Source organism: Suricata suricatta, chromosome 17 (genome assembly GCF_006229205.1).
Source record: "Suricata suricatta isolate VVHF042 chromosome 17, meerkat_22Aug2017_6uvM2_HiC, whole genome shotgun sequence".
NCBI classification, from domain to species: Eukaryota; Metazoa; Chordata; class Mammalia; order Carnivora; family Herpestidae; genus Suricata; species Suricata suricatta.
In genome coordinates, this window is record NC_043716.1 from 39,609,720 (window position 1) to 39,629,405 (window position 19,686).

Here is a 19,686-nt window from a genome sequence, read left to right on the forward strand (position 1 = left end):
GAATTCAAATGAAGAATGGCGTTGGGCGACTGCGACGAAACATCCACAGTTACGCGTTCTCTTTTAAAAGGTAGAGGATATTAAAATGTGCACAAGAGCCTACTCATTGGTAGATCACCTACCAAAGTCAGAGAAGCGGGGGAAAAGAGACCTCGAATGAGGGTGCAAAATGGATAACGGCAGGGTGGTGGCGACAAGGCAAAGGGTGACCAATATCCTTGTTCCTACATTGGATAAGATCTCCTTTAGTGACTGTTCTTATTAGCTTAATATCTTATATGTTATCTGTCCGAGAGTAACATGTATTTAGTTAGCAGGGACACACTGGAGCCAGGATTACCCTACCACTGTCCAATCCCCCCAGCGACCTGGTATTAAACTACCTCACAAAGCTATTTCTCCGATTGAGCAACCCCACTCACCCACCGCAAACAAGGACACGAGGTGGAAGCAACTTTCCCCCTATGGCACCAGCGAGCGGCGCGCGTGCGGGTGGGACCTGGCAATTACAAATGGCTGTTTCCCTCGCGAGCTGTGGGAGCCAACCAATCAAAAGCGAGAAACCCCAAAGAAACATGATAAACCGTGTATGTCTCAGGAGGTGTGACGACGAGACCCTGTCAAGTCTAGGGAAAGAGGGTGGGTCTTCGTTTGAGGGTGACTTTGCTCACCGTGGCCTAAAGAGGAGTAAGAGGGTGGGTGCCGATTCACCGCCGCCGAGCGAAAGGTCAACGCTTCCCGGCCTTTTGGCTGAGATCCAGTGTAGTGTCGGTCTTGTCAGTTTAACATCTGACACGTCCTCTATGCGAGGACGGTATGTGAAATGAACTTTTGAAGCTGGGAGATGGACTGGGAGCCGGCTCCGTCCACTCCGCGCATCGCCCTGGGATTGCAGCGCTGCCGGGAGCGGTGCCCCCCTCCGGGGAATAGGACTGTGGCCTAAAGTCAGCTTCCGCCCTGTAGTCCGCCCTCCCGCCTGCGGCTTCTGCCTTGGTGGCCACCGGGTGCATCTGGGGTTCATAGTCGGGCAGTCTCCAGCTTTCCCATAAGGTTGGGAGCTGTGCTATGAAGGAAGCCCTTCTGATTCAACGGCCAGCAATTTCGGTCCTCGGGATGCTTGCTCTGCGGGGGAATCGGGGAGGAGTCGGACTCTTTCCGGTGATGAACGTACACGGGATTCCCTCTTTTTCTTGGGCCCTTCCTGATGGATGCCATTTCAATAGCTGGCTGCTTTAACTAGGTGGGCTTTTTAAAATTAGAACCTTTACTTACTTTGGAGTGAGGATCTGACGCGCCCGACCCCCGACCGACCGACGACCGACTGACCGACCGACGGACCACCGACTCAGGCACCCAGGCGCCCTAAATAGGTGGTCATTTTTAAGGCGGAATGTTACCTGCAGGTGACGGACCTCCTCTACCGTAGTTCTTGATGCCTTCTGCGCACAGGTAAACCTCTCTGTTCATGGTCTGAGAGGGAGGTGGGCATGCTTCTTTCTAAAGGGCCACATCGTAAAAACGTTCGGCTTCTGGAGCCCCCAGAGTTCCCTGTGACATAGTCTTTCCTTCAGAACCCTTCTAAAATGGACGATCCAGGGGCGCCTGTGTGCTCAGTCGGTTGGGCTTCCAACTTCGGCTCGGGTCATGATCTCACGGTTTGTGAGTTCGAGCCCCGCATCGGGCTCTGTGCTGACAGCTAGCTCAGAGCCTGGAGCTTGTCTTCGGATTCTCCATCTCCCTCTCCCTCTCTCTCTCTGTCCGTCCCTGCTCACGCTCTCTGTCTGTCTCTGTCTCTCTCTCTCAAGAAGAAATAGAGTATAAAAAAGTTTCTTTTAATAAAATAAAAATAAAAACGGACAATCCGTTGTTAACATGCACCTAGAGAGAGCAGACTGGGCCAAACTGGGGTGCGGGCTGTAGCCTGCCCATCCCTGATAGAGTAAAATACCTACTTTTTTGTCTTGTCAGGGAGATGCCTCCCTTCGGGCTTCTTGACAGTCCGCTGGCAGAAGTAGAGAAAGGCCTTATGGACAAGTGGCTTGGCTGGTAACCACAGTGGAAATGGACAGTTCCTGCTCACTTGTCCCTCCCGGGTTTTCCACTCACGTTAAATACATTTGTTGAGCACCCGCAATGCAAACACTTTTGTGTTTAGTTTATTTATTTATTTTGAGAGAGAGAGAGAGAGAGAGTGCGAGCGAGCGGGTGAGCGGGCGAGCAGGAGGGAGCACAAGCTGGGGAGGGAGGAGGGGGATGGGCGGGGGTGTGGGTGAGTGGGGTGGGAACAGAGGATCCAAAACAGTCTCTCTGCGGACAGCACAAGGCCTGACGTTGGAACCCAGGAACCATGAGATGATCATGCGCGGAGCCGTCGTCAGGCACCGAACCACGGGAGCTGCCCAGGTGCCCCCACAGTGGACACTCTCCATTACAAAATACCTTGGTGTCGGTGGATGTTTCCAGGGTTTCTTCCTTAAACTCATGGTTGCTGCCGTTTCTGTCAGCCTGTAAACACGGGATCTGTTTCCAACTCCTGTAGGTTGGAGGGCAGATCTGGACTAAAATCTCTGCTAGCACTGAGGGGGACTCACGATTCTAAAAGAAAGAATCTAGGGTCGCCTGGATGGCTCGGTGGGTTAGGCGTGTCACTTTTGGTTTTGGCTCTCTGTTGGTGAGTTTGAGTCCCATACAGGGCCCAGTTCTGACAGCGTGGACCCTACTTGGGATCCTCTCTCTCTCTCTCTCTCTCTCTCTCTCTCTCTTTCTCCCTCTCTCTCTTATTCTTTCTTCCTCTCTAACCCTCTCCCTCTCTCCCCCCTCCCTCGCTCTCTCTCTCTCCCTCTACCCCCTGCCTCTGTGCACTCGTGCTCTCTCAAAATAAACAAATAATCTTAAATAAAAATTAAATTAAAGAAACAACGAACCTGGCTAACGACACTGTCCGTCCACCCAGTCCGCACACGCCCTCGTACAAAACGGCAGCCTACTCGAGGAAACATACGTGCCCTCTGCTCCACAAGAAGAGACTTCTTTTCCGCTCAGAGGCTGAAAGAGAAGAAAGGAAGAAAGAAAGGCCCCTCAAATCAAAACACCCACCACGTATTTTCTTCTCGTTTTCTTAATCTGTGGCCCTGTGTCGTCATGTGCCCTTTGATTGGTCCCCTGGGGTCCCCACAGAAATAGCAAGATGTCACCTCTCCCTGCCTGATCCCCACGAGACTCTGAGCCTCACCTGTCGCACTCGTGTCTTGTTCTTCTCCGCAAGGTCTAGTGAGTCTGAGCGAGTATGGGACTGGATGGTTGGCGTATTCAATTAGGCTCCTGGGGTGGGGATAGACGGCAAGGGGAACCCACGAGGGTTGGGCGTTAGGGTTTCCGTGTTCGGGCAACAGTTCCCGGACGACGGCTCCGTGCCAAGACCGAGAGACAGATGCCCAGGTACGAAAGTGGCAGACAGGCCTCTCACGCTGAGAAACCTTATGGTCCTCGACAGAGAAACCAGGGGCGCTGGTCGCCATGGGATCCAGGATCGGATCTGAACTGAACTGAAATGTCTAAAAACCCTGCAAAGGATCTCTTCTCGTGGGTTGCGCACACCCCGTCGCCGGCACAGCACACCCTGGGCTCACGGACCCAAGGCCTCCGTGTCCGTGTCCCCTGCCACACATACAATGAGATCCTAGGGACTGAGACCCTACAGGTGAACAGGCACCAGAAAATGGGCAAAGGGTAGACAGTCGGGGCAGGGGGAAGGGGCGTGATAAACACAGCTTTGAGCTGACTGACATCTGCCCCCACCCCCACCCCAGGCCACGCCACCCCTCCATGCCCTCGGGTCTCTGGGCCAACCACCCGCTCATCCTAGAGACCCTAGTATCGGATCCGTTCCCCTGTGGCATCCTGCTGCCCGGACGCGATGGGCTGGGGGGCTGGCGCGCCCGGCGGGCCTCTTCGGGTTCTGGAACCAACGGCTCCACCGCGTAGACACCCTCCCTGCTTGGGCTCACGCACCGCGTGACGCGGAAGACCCTCACCTTGGAGGCGGGTGCGGGGCAGAGAAGGGCTCCGAAGCCCCGCGAGGTGCAGAGGGGGCGGCCCTGCTGTTGGGGCCACGGGATGCGGCGGACGCCGTCGCGCTGGGGACCGCGGGTGTGTCCGTGAAGCGAGAGGTGCCGTGTGGAGTCTATGGCACGCCACGGACACGATGGCGGCGGAGGGTTACAAGGGCATGGGGGGATTTGGGGGTGGGGGAGCCTCCCTCTGGATCCAGAACCAGGCCTATGGGCCATGGATGGAAGATACGTGTCCGCCTTCTGAAAGGCAGCTCTAGGCACGCAGCTGGGCCTCTGCAGAGACAAATGCTCACCGTGGGAAGGTCAGAGACCCAGAGACGGGGTCCAGGCTGTCCAGCTGTCTGGCTGTCCGTCAGGGAGGTGGGCAGCAGCAGGCCACCCGAAGATAAAGGTAGGGTGTCAGAATGGAGCCAGAGGAGGCATAATGGCCACCAGACAGCCAACGGAGGGAACGGCGCCGCCGGCCTTTCCTGGCCATCAGGGACCTGGCACTATGGGCATCTCTGGGGCCTGCCATGTCAACTGGGTTTCCGCACGAGGGGCTCCTCTAGCTGGCTGTTTCCAGAGGCCTCCCGTTGACTGACCGGCCAAGCCTTTGTCAGGTGACTCAGAGCTCTGAGGCTCTCCCTGCCCGCACCTGCTTCCTCCCTCTATCTTTTAAAGCATTAACCCCCACCTACCGCCTCCCCCACCATCAGCCTCTTGCACTCCTCACTCTGTCCAGCAACTTCTCAGAGGACCCAGTGCCGCCTGGGACTCAGACCCTGGTAGTCTGTCGGTAGTCAACTTTTACAACACAGTGGTCCATTTGAATATGTAACATTCATGTCTGTACGATTTTTTGTAATGTGAAATGTTTATTTTTGAGAGAGACGGAGAGAGGAGTCAGAGAGTTAGTGGGGAAGGGGGAGACACAGAATCTGCAGCAGGCTCCAGTTTCCCAGAGCTGTCAGCACAGAGCCCCAAGCAGGGAAGTGGGGTTTGAACACGCACCTTGAGATCCTGAGTTCATGACCTGAGCAGAAGTCGGATGCTTAACAGGCTAGCCACCCAGGCGCCCCTCCTGTCTGTACGATATTTTAGCAAGGGGTCACCTGGCGGGCTCGGTGTGTTGAGCATGCCGCTGGTAATCTCAGGGTCGTGAGTTCAAGCCCCACGATGGGTGTGGCGTCTCCTTAAAAAAAAAAAAACCCAGAAAAAACAGCCAAACAAGACAACCGCAACAACAACAACAACAACAACAACAACAACGAAAGAGGGAACAGATATTTGCCGGTCAGAACCACGGACAGGGGTTTCTTTCCCTCTAACTTCTACAGGAGAGACCAGAATGGGATCAGAAACAAAAAGAGGGGCACCTGGGTGGCTCAGTGGGTTCAACATCCAACTTCAGCTCAAGTCATGATCTCGAGGTCGGGGAGTTGGGGCCCCGTGTCGGGCACTGTGCTGACAGCTCTGAGCCTGCTCTGGAACTCTGTCTCCCTCTCTCTCTCTCTGCCCCTCTGTGGCTCGTGCTCCGTCTCTGTCTCTGTGTCGGTCTCTCTCAAATATTAAAAAAATAATTCTATTAAAAATAAACATTAAATAAAAAAAGAACAAAGAGGAACGACTTGACGAAACGTGGGCAAGGGTCACGCACTTCAGGGGAAAGATGATAAGTGTGGGTTTTCACACACAGAGGTGCACAAAGATGAACACAGAGGGTGTGTAAAGAGAGAAAAGCCTGTGTGAAAACAACGGTACCGAGATAGAGTTCATAACCTTGGAGTTTGGTAAAAATCCGAGAGTCCGACGAGCTACTGGGCTGGCCAGCCAGATGCCCTTTGCCAGCCCTCGGGGCGCTCGTAGAGTCCCCGTCCCTGACTCATGGCTGGGGACTCTTGTGGGGCGACAGCACGGGGGGCGGGTGGTCACGAGGGCGAGACAGCTTGGTGGAGGCACATGGCTCTTGGGCGAGGCTGGTGACAGCCATACCTTTTCAGGCCCCGCTGTGGGTGCTCGTGGATTTGGGCGGGGGCGACAGGGTTGGCATGGCAGGGCAGGGCTACTGACTCCAGCTACCCTGTGGTCCCTTAACACTCAAGAGGCCGATCCATGGACTCGGCTCCTTGGGAGACGATGTTTCTTTGCCAGGAATGGGAGTGTCTGAGGGTCCAAATACCTGCGAACCCGTAAAGCCACTAATGAGGGAAGAACACGGAACCCGGCGGAGAGAGAGGTCTTGTGTTGGGGAGGCCCGAGGAGCCCTCGGGATGACCCCGGGCCCCTGGCTGGGGAAGCTTGCTTGGTCGATAGATCACCTCGTGGAATCCAGATGCTATTCGCTCATCCATTCCACACAATATTTCGGTGCCAGGCGCCGGGCTAAGCGCACGGGGCCAGAGAGGTGGAAAGAGCGGTCCGGGTGGGATCTTCCCAGTCGCCTGGAGCCTGGGTATCGAGGAGGCCGGCCAGGGTGTGGGAAGGGAGGTAGGGTACAGACCAAGCACCTACAAGCCCTATCGTGTGGCGGCCGGTGGGGTTGGGGAAGGAAAGTGCTCAAAACAGCCCCTCCCCCCCGCGTTAGGTTTATCAGGACCCGGTCTTCGGCGAGGAGAGGAGGCTTCAGAGAAATGACTGGCCAAAACGCCTCCGAGGCTAACCAGTCCCGCAGATTAACTTTGCTTAGGTCCCGGCGCAACCCCGCGCTTCCGGGAGGACGCGTGACCGAGAGATCATCCTCAGCGCCACGGGAGAGAGTCACAGAGCCTGAGAGCTAAGGCGGGCGGGGTCGGGCAGGGCCGTGACCGCAGATGTCACCATCGTGGTACCGGCCTCTCTCGTGCCGAACCCGGGGGTGGGGGGGTGGGGGAGGTGGTGTGGGCCTGGCAGTCCTCCCTCCCCCACCCCGCCCCCCGCTGCAAGGTTCACTTCCAGAGGCAAGCGGCGTCTTGTGACAGGCGGAAGCCCACAGGTCGGCTGCCTACTGCCCGCGTCCCACTGGACCAGTTTCTCAACCCCTCTAGTGTCGGTGTTAACAGCAGTGAACGGCTTCGTCTCGCTCCAGGGTCCTAGGATCCAAACGGAGAGGAAAGACCGCAGGGCAGCGGCCGTCTGGCGGGCGGCAGTGCTGTGGTCGGGACGCTTTCCCCGCAGGGATGACGGAACGTAGGAGCCAACCGGATTGAGGGGCGACCGAGCTGCGCTCACAGTTCTTGCAGCTAAGTGCAGGCTTGGCAGAGAACTAACCCAGGACAGAAGCGGACGCCCGCCGGGGCGGGGGGCGGGGCGCCTCGCTCGCCCGAGGCTGGAAAGGAGGTGAGGAGGGCGGCGGCCGCTCGCAGTCCCGCTCACAGGTTCCTTCCCCGGCCGCAGTTCGCCCCCCGCCCAAGGTCGGGCCCTGCGGGGGCCCCCGGGTGGACGCTCCCCTCCCGGACGCAGGTCGTTTTACTCCAGCGCTTTGTCGCACAGCCCCTCTCCAAGGCCTGGGGTCCGCTGCGGGAGGAGCTCCGGGGCCGCGGCGGGCCGGGCCAGGGGCGGAGCGGGACCGTTGCGGCACGCCCCCTGGGCGGGGCGGGGCGGGACGTACAAATCGCGCGTCCTCCGCTAGGGACAGACCGGAGGGAGCGGAAGGGATGCGACAATTCCCCAGGAAAGCGGGGGACCCCTGCAGCTGCACCGCCTGTGGCGTGTACCGCAGGATAGTGAGCCAGGGAGGTGGACTGAGGGTGACGTGGCTCACTGTGAGTGCCAAACGGATGACGGCAGGGCGGTGGCGGCGAGCGGGGTGTTGGTGGCTAGGGGGGGACACCGGCATCGCGTCTCAGCCTTTTGGCTAAGATCAAGTGTAGTAACTGTTCTTTTTTTTTCTGGTTTTTATTTATTTTTGAAAGACAGAGAGAGGCAGTCCGAGCAGGGGAGGGTCAGAGAGAGAGGGAGACACAGAATCTGAAGCAGGCTCCAGGCTCTGAGCCAGCTGTCAGTACAGAGCCCGAAGCGGGGCTTGAACCCATGAACCGTGAGATCATGACCCAAGCCCAAGCCGGACGCTTAACCATCTGAGCCACCCAGGCGCCCCGTGTTGTACCTGTTCTTATCAGTTTAATACCTGATAGGGCCTCTATCCGAGGACAAGATATTAAATGGATTTTTGGTGCTGGCAGCTGGAATAGGAGCTTGCTCCGTCCACTCCGCGCTTCCATCTGGCATTGCAGGACTTCTGGGAACAGTGCACCCCCTCTTGGCCTGTGAGAAACTGAACCTGCTGGCTGACTTTGAGAGATGAACGAGTCTGTGAAGGACAGGACATGGGGGTGGGGGTGGGGGGAGCATGACGGTCGGGTCGGGAGGAGCCCACCCAAAGCAAGCGTCGCCTGGGGCAGTTCCGAGGCCCAGATCGAGACTTCAAGGTGCCCGGGCAGGTCAGTGGGACGCGACCCGGTCCCCTCATTCCCCAGTTGCTCCCTTGTCCCGGCTCTTGGCCAGACTGCAAACCCCCGGCTCCCCCCACCCCCGACCCCGTTCGTGTGCCCTGGAATTCTGACTCTAAGGGACTGCTGACTTCTTCTTTATGCGCCCCCCTCCCACCCCTAGCCCCTGCCAAGATGTCAGGCAGGTCTTCCTGGTACTCAGCTGGCTTCTCATTGCATCACACCTTCTTCTTCACTGAGTGCGTATCGCATGCTTCCCACAGGGACGGCCCGCGGAGCCCAACGGGAGAGGCCTTGGGCCTCAGGAGGGGTCACGACCAGGAGGGAGCCACAACCACGTGTTTACCTCTCGCGGTCCCCTCGCATTAAACCTGGCGTTGCGGCCGTTTGGGCAGGTGTCTTATCCTGGCCCTGGCCCGCGTCCGTCCACCCCCACCCCACCCCCGCGGTTGGGGAAGGGAGGAGGCAGGAACGGTGTCCGGCTTCTCTCTGCTCCCAGGACCAGGCACCACCCCCGCCCCGGCGGGTCGTGGTCGTGGAGTGGAGTTGAAGGTGATTCACGACTAGTCCTTAAGTTGGAACCGCTGGTGGGGGCGATGGGGGGAGGCCCCGTGCCGGAAGCCTGCTCCGGCTGGTCCAGGGCTCCCTGAAAGGGTAGCGGCTGCCGGGAGAAAGGAAGAGACATTCAGGCAGTTCCTTCCTTGGTCCAGCCTGGCATCATCTTCTTCCTTCTATCATCTCCTATCTCCTATCTACTCCTATCTCGCCAGGTTTGGGGCCTTTATTTATAGACTTATGACATCAAAAAGTGGAAGTTTTACAAGTAATTCTCAGTGATAAAGATGCTTTGAAAAAGGTGCAGAAACAGGTTTTGCAGAGGCATTTCTTCACAACTAATCTAATTACAATGAGGTAACTTACACATCATAGGATCACAGGATATTGTCAGTTAAAAGCAGATAACATACACATTTGTTTGAACCGGTAGTAAATCTTACAACCAAGAAGATAGGATGTTTTCAGTGAGAAGCAGAGAGCAAACACATTTTATAACAATGATGCTAAAATTCAGTCATAAACAGGGCTAGGAGGCATTCTATTTGTATCACAAGAGGAATAATATATTCGCGATGGCCAGTAAGTAAACCTTTTGTCAACCTTGTTCTTTGATGTTGAAGGTGTAAGCACCATAGGTGCCCTAGAGGAGCCGGCCTTTGCATATGACTTTAAGTTGTAACTACTCTTACCTATCCTCACAATGGGCACCAAATTAGCATATGTATGCGCAGTAACTTATGCCTGGCTCTTGTTTGTTTCTATTTCCCAAGTTAGGCTTTTTATCTCGGGCCAGGGTAAACATTATGCTTGTGTTCTTTAACCTCCTTTATTTCCATGTCTTAAGTTTGTGAAGCTCAATAGAAGAGCCTTCTGACAAACATCTGCAGTACTTTGTTTAACTTCCTCTTTATAGAGGTGGGAATATGCTTCTTCCCCTGAGGTTTCTGGGGAATATCGGTCTGATTTGGAACATTGTGAGGCCTAATCAATAGCAACAGGCTTCATTTTACACGAGCAATCAGTTAACAGAAGGAGATGCCAGCTTCCATCACCTGTGGCAGGAGCCGTGCTAGGTCTACCATTTCCTTACTGTACCCATGTCATCCAGCAAGGCTGGTGCGGCTCCCAGCAGCCCCGAGTGCAGAGTGCAGTGCGATGGGGGTGGGACCCTGCTCCCAGCTAAGGCACCCGGGGTTTCATCCTCCTGGGCGGATCCATGTCCCCAGGGTAAAGAGACAAGAGCTTTATCACTGAGGCTCCCGCTCTTTCCGGGGGTCCACTCACTGTCGTGCCTGTCGCTTTCCGAACCTTGGCATCCGCTCTCTTGAGACGGAGTTTTCTCTGTACAAGTGACCATGCGCCATCGCCACCACGACCGCTTAGGCGGCAGGAACAGGATCACGGTCGCCTCTGGGTGTGGTGTTGGACCGTGTCTGACGGGTGCTCAACGGTCATCCACGTGGAAAGGATGGGTGAATCCCGTGGACTCAAAGAATCCAAGGTGGTTAGGTGAATCAATGTGTTCTGCTACTCTGCCGTAGTTTTTAAGTTAGCTCTATGTTCACTGTAGAGCTTGAACTCATGGCCCTGAGATCAAGAGTCTCAGGCTCTACCGACTGAGCTGGCCAGGCACCCCTGTTCGGCTACTTTCTAAAGAAGAAAAAAAGACGGTGGGGGGGAGGTGAGGAGGCAGAGGAGATGGATCTGGCTGAAGCAGTGGGTAGAGCATACAGGAGATTACTTAACAATAAGATCTTTTAAAGGGGGAGGCACATGGGTGGCCCAGTTGGTCAAGAGGGGGACTTTGTGGGAATCTCATGGTTCCCGAGGTTGAGCCCCACATCGGGCTTGCTGCTGTCAGCCCAGAGCCTGCTTGGGATCCTCTGTCTTCCTCTCACTCTCTGCCCCTCCCCCCCCCCAAATAAACACTTTATTTTTTTAAAATGTTTTATTTATTTTTGATACAGAGAGAGACAGAGCATGAGAGGGGGAGGCGCAGAGAGAGAAGGAGACACAGAACCGGAAACAGGCTCCAGGTTCTGAGCTAGCTGTTAGCACAGAGCCTGATGCGGGGCTCGAACCCACGAACGTGAGATCTGACCTGAGCCGAAGTCGGAGGCTTAACCGACTGAGCCACCCAGGCACCCCACCAAATAAACACTTTTAAAAAAGGAGAGAGAGAGAAAGGAAGAAAGGAAGAAGTATCCAGGGGTGTTCCAAATATGTACACATGGTACAGTTTAGGATCCAAGGTGGCACCGCAAAGTTGTGAAGGCAGAGTACATTCCTTTGCACAGTGTTGTAGAGTAGATACCAAATGGCTCAAAGACTTAGCTCTTGAGAAAGAAGAAAAAGACCTAAGGGAAGAGTTAGGAAGTTATTTTATAGCCTCATCTGAAAAACATCCGGAAGCTTTTTTTTTTTTAATGATGAACGGGAGATGGGAAAAATAGCTCTTCAGAGTCTTTTAATATTATGGGTTTTTCCTAATTAAGAAATATTTTTAAATGTTTGTTTATTTTTGAGAGTGAGAGAGAGCAGCAAGCAGGGGAGGGGCAGATAGAGAGGAACACACAGAATCCAGAGCGGCCTCCAGGCTCTGCATCGTCAGCACGGAGCCGGATGTGGGGCTGAAACGCACAGACCCTGAGATCTTGACTTGCCCCGAAGTCAGATGCTCAACGCTCAAGCGACCGAGCCACCCAGTTGCCCCTATGTTTTGAGTCATCTCTACGCCCAACTGGGGCTCCAACTCACCACCTCCGCCCCCCGGTCAAAGACTTGCCAACCAGGCGCCTCTAAAATACAAGTTTCAGGGGAACCTTAAGGACAGGAAATCCTCAAAAGACAGATACCCAACAGGAAAAACTATTCACGGCTTGTATTGCATACAAAGGGCCTTAAGAACATAAATTGCAGATACAAGCCCTCAGGATGAAGCCCAACCAGCTAACCTAGCAAGTCAAAGGGCCAAAGTCCCTCGACAGAGAGTTCAGGGCTCTCAAACGTGGCCCTCAAACAAACATGGGAGGCCTCACTCTACCCATGGCTAGAGAAGTACAAATCAAAAGGGCCAGGAGGTACCATTTTCACCTGTAAGATCGGCCCCTCCCTCTGCCCCCCCTCCCAAGGCAACCCCAGCTTTGATGCCACGCGGAGTTGCTGGCGGGACTCGGGAAGCAGGTGGTGCCCGAGAACGTCCGCCGCCCGTGCTCTTGCAGTCACTGTCCTCCCTGATGCCCGGAAATTCCAGCCTCCCTTGCGGCAAGGGTGGGCGGACCGTGACCCCGCCGCACGCAAGGCGAAGACCCAAGGGCCCGCGCAGTCTGCGGGCGCTTGGGTCGGTGCGTGTCCATCTGAGCCAAGTCCGAGGAAGTGAAGTGTGCTGAGGAAAACAACCATGCCAAGTGAATGCTTTGCGACGGCAAGTGTTCCATGCCTATGAAAGGAATCCAGGACATCCCCTTCCCAGGACGGAACCGGCCCGCTGTTCGGACTCTGGGGCGGAAGACGGCCCCCGAAGGACACGGACGCCAGCAGGAGGGAGGAGAGTGGAGGGTGGGCCTGCCGGCTTGAAGAGCGGTCAGCATCCCGCCGCGCGGGGCACTGGCTGGGCGGGTAGGAGGCAAGATGTGATTCACCGAAGGGTGCTGGAGTGTGTGGGGCGGGAGGGCGGGCAGAGCAGCGGCCCAAACCGAGGTCTTGCCTTCACGGCTCCCCGAAGCCCCGGGAGGGAACCGCCGCCGCCCTTCCTCCCGGGGTCTTTGCGCCAGAACTGGACCCGCGGGGAGGCGGGCCCCCAGTTGGGCTTGGGGCTCGCCGCGCGCCAAGGGGGTCGGGAGGGTGGAGTGGGGCCGCGGCGGCCGCGCCTCCTGGGTGAGTAAAGGGCGGGGCATGCAGATTAGACACTGCCGTGCGGCAGCGGAAAAGAAGGGGCAAGCAGGGATCCAGGATTTCTCGATCAGAACCTAGAGAACGAAACAGGTGCAGAAAGGTATTCTAGTGATATCGACGGTTTTGCGGACGACGCAAAGGATATCAGCAAGGAAGTGAGGGTGAGGGTTCTCAGCATGAGTGTGATATGGATGGTTGGAAGCCGGTACCTGAGAATGGGGAGGGGGCCGCATCGCTTCTCGGCCTTTTGGCTAAGATCGATTATAATATGTGTTCTGGCCAACTTAATGTCTGACGCGTCTCCTATGGGGTGACAGTACATTAGGTGAGTTTTTGGAACCGGAAGCTGGACTAGGAGCTTGCTTCATCCACTCCGCGCATCGCTCTGGTATTGCGGTGCTTCCAGGAGCGGTGCCCCCCCCTTCTCTCCTAAGCGGGTCTTCCAAAAGTAGATGCTGGGTTTTGGCTCTCCGCCGTGCCCCGTGCCTCTCCATCTTTATTGAGAGACCGCCGCGCTTTCAGAAAGGGCTTCTTGGCTTCCCGTCTCCTCTGTCCACTACTCTTTGGCGCTTCCGCTTCCGACAGGACTGAAGCCAAGCCTTCCCGCTTCTCTGACCAAGGCGCGCCTCTTGCCCTTTGCCCCCCGGCTGCCGCTGCTCTTTTGGGCTTCCTTCCCCTCCGCTTCTCCGACCTTTTCCTGCAAGGCTTGCCAAGCCCCAGTTGAGCCTCCCGCCCCGTTGGTGGCGGCGGCGGCTCTCTTTTGCCTCCGTCTCTGACGAGTTTGGGGGCTGTGTCGTTCCCAGTCGCTCTGACCTAGTCCACATCCAGCATCCCACTCCCCCATCACCTTCTCCCTTCCCTTTGATACCTGACCCTTTTCTGTGGCCCTTCGCCCCCACCCCCTGGCCCCCAAGGTCTTTGGATCCCTGTCGACCCACGTTCCTTGCCTTGCACCGACCTGCTACCCTCAGCTCCCTTGCCACCTTCTTGGGGCCACCTGTGCCGCTGAACGGAAGCCGGGGAGAAACATACCACCCAGGCTCATCTGGCTCGCCTTCACTCTCAGTATGCCAGCGAGGGCAGAACACTAGATACACCTCAACATTTGCCACCCAGGCTCCAAGAGGCCCTTTCCAAAGAAGGAGAAAGAAAAGCATCGTGGGAAGCGGCTTTATGGAAAATGGACGCCAAGGGTTTAAACCTAGCAAAACGCACAGTTTGATATGTCAGACTTTCCAGGTTTGGAAGGTCTGACAACGCTAAGGATGTCCGCGGAGACAGCCTCCAAGGATGCATCCTCCAGTGAACTGCACTGCTCATCGGCTGTCCTACCTGGTGTAGGTTCGGCCTCATCACTACTTCTGGTTCTTCTTGCACTTTTTTGCACCGTCAAAACGCAACAGTCAATGATTTCTTTCCATATTCATTTATTGGTATCCTGCATATTTTCTTTTTAACCCTGGCTGGGTTGCAATTCTGTCGAAACACAAAGGCTGGAGTTGGAGAAAACTCATCTAGGATACTGTCATCTGGAGACGTGCAGTGGGAGATTTCTCTCGAGATCCCTTTCGCCATCCTCCTTCGAGAAGACCATTCCTTTGCTTTCCTCTTCTGATTCATCTACTAATTCGCCTGATCGTGTCAGAGTTCTCTGCCTTTGCCATGATGGGTGGAAAGGCAAAAATGTCCAAATTCTCGGGGGCATTCAACAACAGCAAAATCCAGACTAGCCTTTGCCCATTTTCTGGTGCCTGTTCACCTGTAGGGTCTCAGTCCCTAGGATCTTACTGTATGTGTGTCAGGAGACAGAGACACGGAGGCCTTGCATCCATGAGCCCAGGGTGTGCTGTGCCGGCGACGGGGTGTGCGCAACCCAGAGAAGAGATCCTCTGCGGGGTTTTTAGACATTTCAGTTCAGTTCAGATCCGACCCCGGATCCCATGGTGACCGGCGCCCCTGCTTTCCCTGTCCAGGACGGTAAGGTTTCTCGGGGTAGGAGGCCTGTCTGCCTCTTTCATACCTGGGCATCTGTTTCTTCGGCTTGGCACATAGCCGTCATCCAAGAACTGTTGGCCAAACGCAGAAACCCTAACGCGCAACCCTCGTGGGTTCCCCTTGCCGTCTATCACCACCCCAGGAGCCTAATTGAATACGCCAACCATCCAGTCCCAGACTCGCTCAGACTCGCTAGGCCTTGCGGAGAAGAACAAGACACGAGTGCGACAGGTGAGGCTCAGAGGGATCAGGCAGGGAGAGGTGACATCTTGCTATTTCTGTGGGGACCCCAGGGGACCAATCAAAGGGCACATGATGACACAGGGCCACAGACTAAGAAAACAAGAAGAAATTACGTGGTGGGTGTTCTTGATTTGAGGGGCCTTTCTTTCTTCCTTTCCTTCTCTTTCAGCCTCTGAGCAGAAAAGAAGTCTCTTCTTGAGTAGCGAAGGGCACGTATGTTTCCTCGCACAGGCTGCCGTTTTGTACGAGGGCGTGTGCGGACTGGGTGGACGGACAGTGTCGTTAGCTAGATTCGTATTTTCTAAATTTAATTTTAATTTTTTAAGCTTTTTTATTTATTTTGAGAGAGCAGAGGCGGCGGGGGGTGGGGGGGGCGGGAGGGAGCGGAGAGAGAGAGACAGAATCCCAAGCAGGGTCCGAGCTGTCAGAACTGGGCCCTGTGTGGGACTCAAACTCACCAACGGAGAGCCAAAACCAAAAGTGATACGCCTAACCCACCGAGCCATCCAGGCGACCCTAGATTCTTTCTTTTAGAATTGTGAGTCCCCCTCAGCACTAGCAGAGATTTTAGTCCAGATCTGCCCTCCAACCTATAGGAGTATAAAAAAGACCCCATGTTTACAGGCTGACAGAACCTGTAGCAACCATGAGTTTAAGGAAGAAACCCTGGAAACATCCACCAACACCAAGGTACTTTTTAAATGGAGAGTGTCCACTGTGGGGGCGCCTGGGCGGCTCCCGTCGTTCGGTGCCTGACGACGGCTCCGCGCATGATCATCTCATGGTTCCTGAGTTCAAACTGCCCCCCCACCCCCGCCACCTCCGCCATCCCCCACCCATCCTCCCCCCTCTCCTGCTTGTCCACTCGCTCGCACTCTCTCTCTCTCTCTCTCTCAAAATAAATAAATAAACTAAAAACAAAAGTGTTTGCATTGCAGGTGCTCAACAAATGTATTTAACGTGAATGGAAAACCCGGGAGGGACAAGTGAGCAGGAGCTGTCCCTTTCCACTGTGGTTACCAGTCACGTCACTTCTAAAGAAGGCCTTTCTCTAGTTCTGACAGCGGACTGTCCAGAAGCCTGAAGGGAGGCATCTCCCTGACAAGACAAAAAAGTAGGTATTTTACTCTATCAGGGATGGGCAGGCTACAGCCTGCACCCCAGTTTGTCCTGGTCGGCTCTCTCAAGGTGCATGTTAAGAACGGATTGTCCATTTTAATTTTCATTGTATTAAAAGAATTTTTTTAGGTTTTATTTCTTTCCCAGAGAGAGAGACAGACAGACATCCAGACCGGGTGAGCAGGGACGGACAGAGAGAGAGGGAGAGGGAGAGGGAGACAGAATCTGAAGACAAGCTCCAGGTTCTGAGCTAGCTGTCAGCACAGAGCCTATGCGGGGCTCATACCCACGAATTGTGAGATCATTACCTGAGCCAAAGTCGGACACCCAACCGACTGACGCACCCAGGTGCCCCTGGATTGTCCATTTTAGAAGGGTTCTGAAGGAAAGACTATGTCACAGAGAATTTTGGGGGCCCGAGAAGCCTAAACGTTTTTCAATGTCGCCCTTTAGAAAGCATGCCCACCTCCATCTCAGACCACGAACAGAGAGGTTTACCTGTGCGCAGAAGGTATAAAGAAGCAGGTAGAGGAGGTCCATCACCTGCAGGTAACATTCTGCCTTAAGAATGACCACCTATTTGGGACGCCTGGGCGGCTCTGGCGGGCAGTCGGTGGGGCGTCCCATCAGGTCGTTTTCTGGTCGTTCGTGCGGCATGCATGGCCCTAATGGGGAGTGCTGGTAGTCAGCAACCTGGAACCTGTCTCCCTTTCTCTCTCTCTCTCTGCCCCTCCCCTGCTCACACTGTGTTGCTCAAAATTAAGTAAAGGTACTGAGTACAAAAGCCCAGCTACCCAAAGGAGTGAGCCATTTAAAGGGCTTCCATCAGGAAGGGACCAAGAAAGTGGGCATCCCGCGTCTGCTAGCCGTTAGCCACAGGAAAGAGTAGGATTCCTCCCCAACCGAGCCTCAGAGCCAGAGTAAGAATCCGGAGGACCGGGCCAGACTCTCTAGCCGTCTCAGAAGGGAAGGGCTCCCTCCCACCGCTGCCTACATGGTGAGAAAGGCCAAGGGAAGGCAGAGAGCATCAGACAACAAACACAAGAGAAACCCACTGTCGACAGAAGCTGCCATTAGCCCACAGTCATATTCCCCAGATGGGGTGCACCGCGTACGCGGAGTGGAGTGGAGTGGACGGAGCAAGCTCCTAGTCCAGCTCCCAACTCCAAAAATCCACTTAATGTATTGTCTTCCGGTAGAGGACGTATCAGGTATCAAACTGATAAGAACAGATACTACACTTGATCTTAGCTAAAAGGTGGAGAAGCGATAACCCGACGCTCGCTGGCCAATCGCCACCCTCCCTCTTACTCCTCTTTAGGTCAAGGTGAGAAAAGTCACCCTCAAACGAAGACCCACCCTCTTTCCCTAGGCTTGACAGGGTCTCTTCGTCACCTCTCCTAAGACCTACACGGTTTATCAGATCGTTTGACTTCTTTGGGGCTTTCACGCTTTTGATTGTTTTGCTCCCATAGCTCGCGACAGAAACAGCCATTTGTAATTTGCATGTCCCGCCCACACACGCGCCGGCCCTCTCTCTTTCGCCTAGGAACTGAAACCGGCCAGTAGCAGGAAAAGTTGCTTCAGCCTGCTTTCCTTGGCGGCGGGGCCGGGGCGGCGTTGGCTCTCAGACGCAGAAATAGCTTTGTGAGGGTTTTCTTGACAGCGTTTCTTTTCTTTTGAAAATTTTTCCCGCACGTACAGGATCGTTAACAGATTTCTACCGTGAGCACCCACCACCACCTGACATCATTGATCTGACTGTTGTGTACATACACCGACACAGATGCAGATGCATATATATCCATCCCTTTACCCTTTCTTGCCCTGGGAGTTAAGAGATGAGATCAACAACTTTCTCTCTCTCTCTCTCTCTTTTCTAGTTTCTCTTTCGAGAAGTTCTATTTGTAAATATTGGGATTTCATGACTTGCATTCTCTTGTACAGGTCTTCCAACGATAAGAACGCTTGGCTTGTTAGAATAAAACACATTCCATATTGCAGTTACATAGGGGTCCATCAGCGGACCCTCTTAACAATGTGTCAACACCAACCAGCCAAAGACCACCAGGAACACACCTGGGATGAAGAGGGTTGCATTACGCTTGCTGCAAAGTGAGAAAAGAGGCACACCGCGAGGTGCCTCAGTGAGCCTGTGTCAGGAATGGCTTATTATATAGAGACATGTGGGCTTGCGTTAGTTAGGGGGCTTGGGGAGAGTTGAAGTAAGCGAGGCCTTCCTTTGAATGGGATGAGAAGGAGAGCAGAATGTGCCACCAACGCCCCACCCCGCCCCCGAATATGCCACTTTGGCATAAGGATTCTTTTGAGCTGAAACAGATGGAAGGGAAAACCCTGCCCTCCCTCGACTGGCCTAAAAGCAGGACATACAGGCGTACAGGAGTTACTCACTGACAACCCTGGATCCTTTTCAGCCCAGTGCTGGCACCAGAGACTCTACCTAAGAAATGTTACTGGCCAGCCCTTCTCTTCCACTATGTCCCCATATAGTTACCTTCCCACAGTTGGCCACCCTAGAAACTCAAAGCCCTTTTGCTCTGTCTTGTCACTTTTCTGAAAAAAAATTTTTTTGGTTTGTTTATTTTTAAATACTTTATATTTTATGTTTTGAGAGAGAGACCCACATGGAGTCAGAGCACAGACAAAGATGGCGGGGGAGAGCGAGAAAGGCCTATTTCTAAAAAAGGAGTAAGCAAAAAAAGGAAGAAAGAAAAGACAACGACACAACACAACGGCTACTTATGTCGTTGCTCTGCAGGAAGGAGTGTACAATTTTCGGTGTTCTTTAATAACAGGTGATTGCGCGGAGAGAACGGCATACCAGGCAATTCCAGCTCCCAGGTTATTCACCTACCTTAATATGTTGCTTTCGGAAAAAAAACATTAAATATAATCCTAGTAAAAACCTATAGTATACGTAACTTTAGCACACGGATGGAGAAACAATATTGATCATGGGTCTCCTCCGGCCACCACCCTGACGTCCTCCTTTTCGCGTCACGGTGAGCCACTTCACCCTCATTCGAGGTCTCTCTTCCCCGCTTCTCTGACTTTGGTAGGAGAGCCACCAGTCAGTAGGCTCTGGTGCAGATTTTTAAATCCTTTACCTTTTAAAAGAGAACGTGTACTTGTGGATGGTTCCTCGCATTCGCCCAACGCCATTCTTCATTTGAATTCCCCGCCTTTTCTCGCCTGCGGGGGCGTGGCTACAGCGGGTGACTGGAACCCGCGCTGGTTTCTGCTCGCCGATAGTTGACGCCACGCTGGGGGTGGGGGTGGGGGAGTCGGTCTCCTCTTTTGTACACCCGGTGAGAGAGAGAGAGAGAGAGAGAGAGAGAGAGAGAGAGAGAGAGAGAGAGAGAGAGAGAGAGAGA

At 54.5% G+C, this 19,686-nt stretch overlaps 3 long non-coding RNA genes, 4 other non-coding genes and 1 pseudogene across 8 annotated transcripts; 5 read left to right on the plus strand and 3 right to left on the minus strand.

The window, feature by feature from the left end:
* The first annotated feature begins 645 nt into the window (after positions 1–645).
* LOC115281533 lies at positions 646–2,142 on the plus strand. Its single transcript, XR_003904358.1, has 2 exons — positions 646–1,449; positions 1,969–2,142. It is a non-coding gene; the product is annotated as an uncharacterized LOC115281533 (long non-coding RNA).
* Positions 731–920, plus strand: LOC115283139. Its single transcript, XR_003904947.1, has one exon. It is a non-coding gene; the product is annotated as a U2 spliceosomal RNA (small nuclear RNA).
* Positions 2,143–2,274: 132 nt separating the features above from the next.
* LOC115281537 lies at positions 2,275–3,557 on the minus strand. Of its 2 annotated transcripts, none has more exons than XR_003904365.1 (3): positions 3,233–3,557; positions 2,925–3,045; positions 2,275–2,505 (listed from the first exon to the last, which is right to left on the minus strand). It is a non-coding gene; the product is annotated as an uncharacterized LOC115281537 (long non-coding RNA). The 2 variants fall into 2 exon arrangements; XR_003904366.1 differs by having other exon boundaries at positions 2,275–2,533.
* Positions 3,558–7,867: 4,310 nt separating this feature from the next.
* Positions 7,868–8,065, plus strand: LOC115283145. The gene has a single exon (XR_003904950.1). It is a non-coding gene; the product is annotated as a U2 spliceosomal RNA (small nuclear RNA).
* Positions 8,066–8,106: 41 nt separating this feature from the next.
* Positions 8,107–8,291, plus strand: LOC115283142. The gene has a single exon (XR_003904949.1). It is a non-coding gene; the product is annotated as a U2 spliceosomal RNA (small nuclear RNA).
* A 4,874-nt stretch (positions 8,292–13,165) lies between these two features.
* Positions 13,166–13,356, plus strand: LOC115283141. Its single transcript, XR_003904948.1, has one exon. It is a non-coding gene; the product is annotated as a U2 spliceosomal RNA (small nuclear RNA).
* Positions 13,357–16,055: 2,699 nt separating this feature from the next.
* Positions 16,056–17,735, minus strand: LOC115281540. The gene is made up of 3 exons (XR_003904369.1): positions 17,651–17,735; positions 16,790–16,956; positions 16,056–16,270 (listed from the first exon to the last, which is right to left on the minus strand). It is a non-coding gene; the product is annotated as an uncharacterized LOC115281540 (long non-coding RNA).
* LOC115283140 lies at positions 17,389–17,562 on the minus strand (annotated as a pseudogene).
* Positions 17,736–19,686: the final 1,951 nt, after the last annotated feature.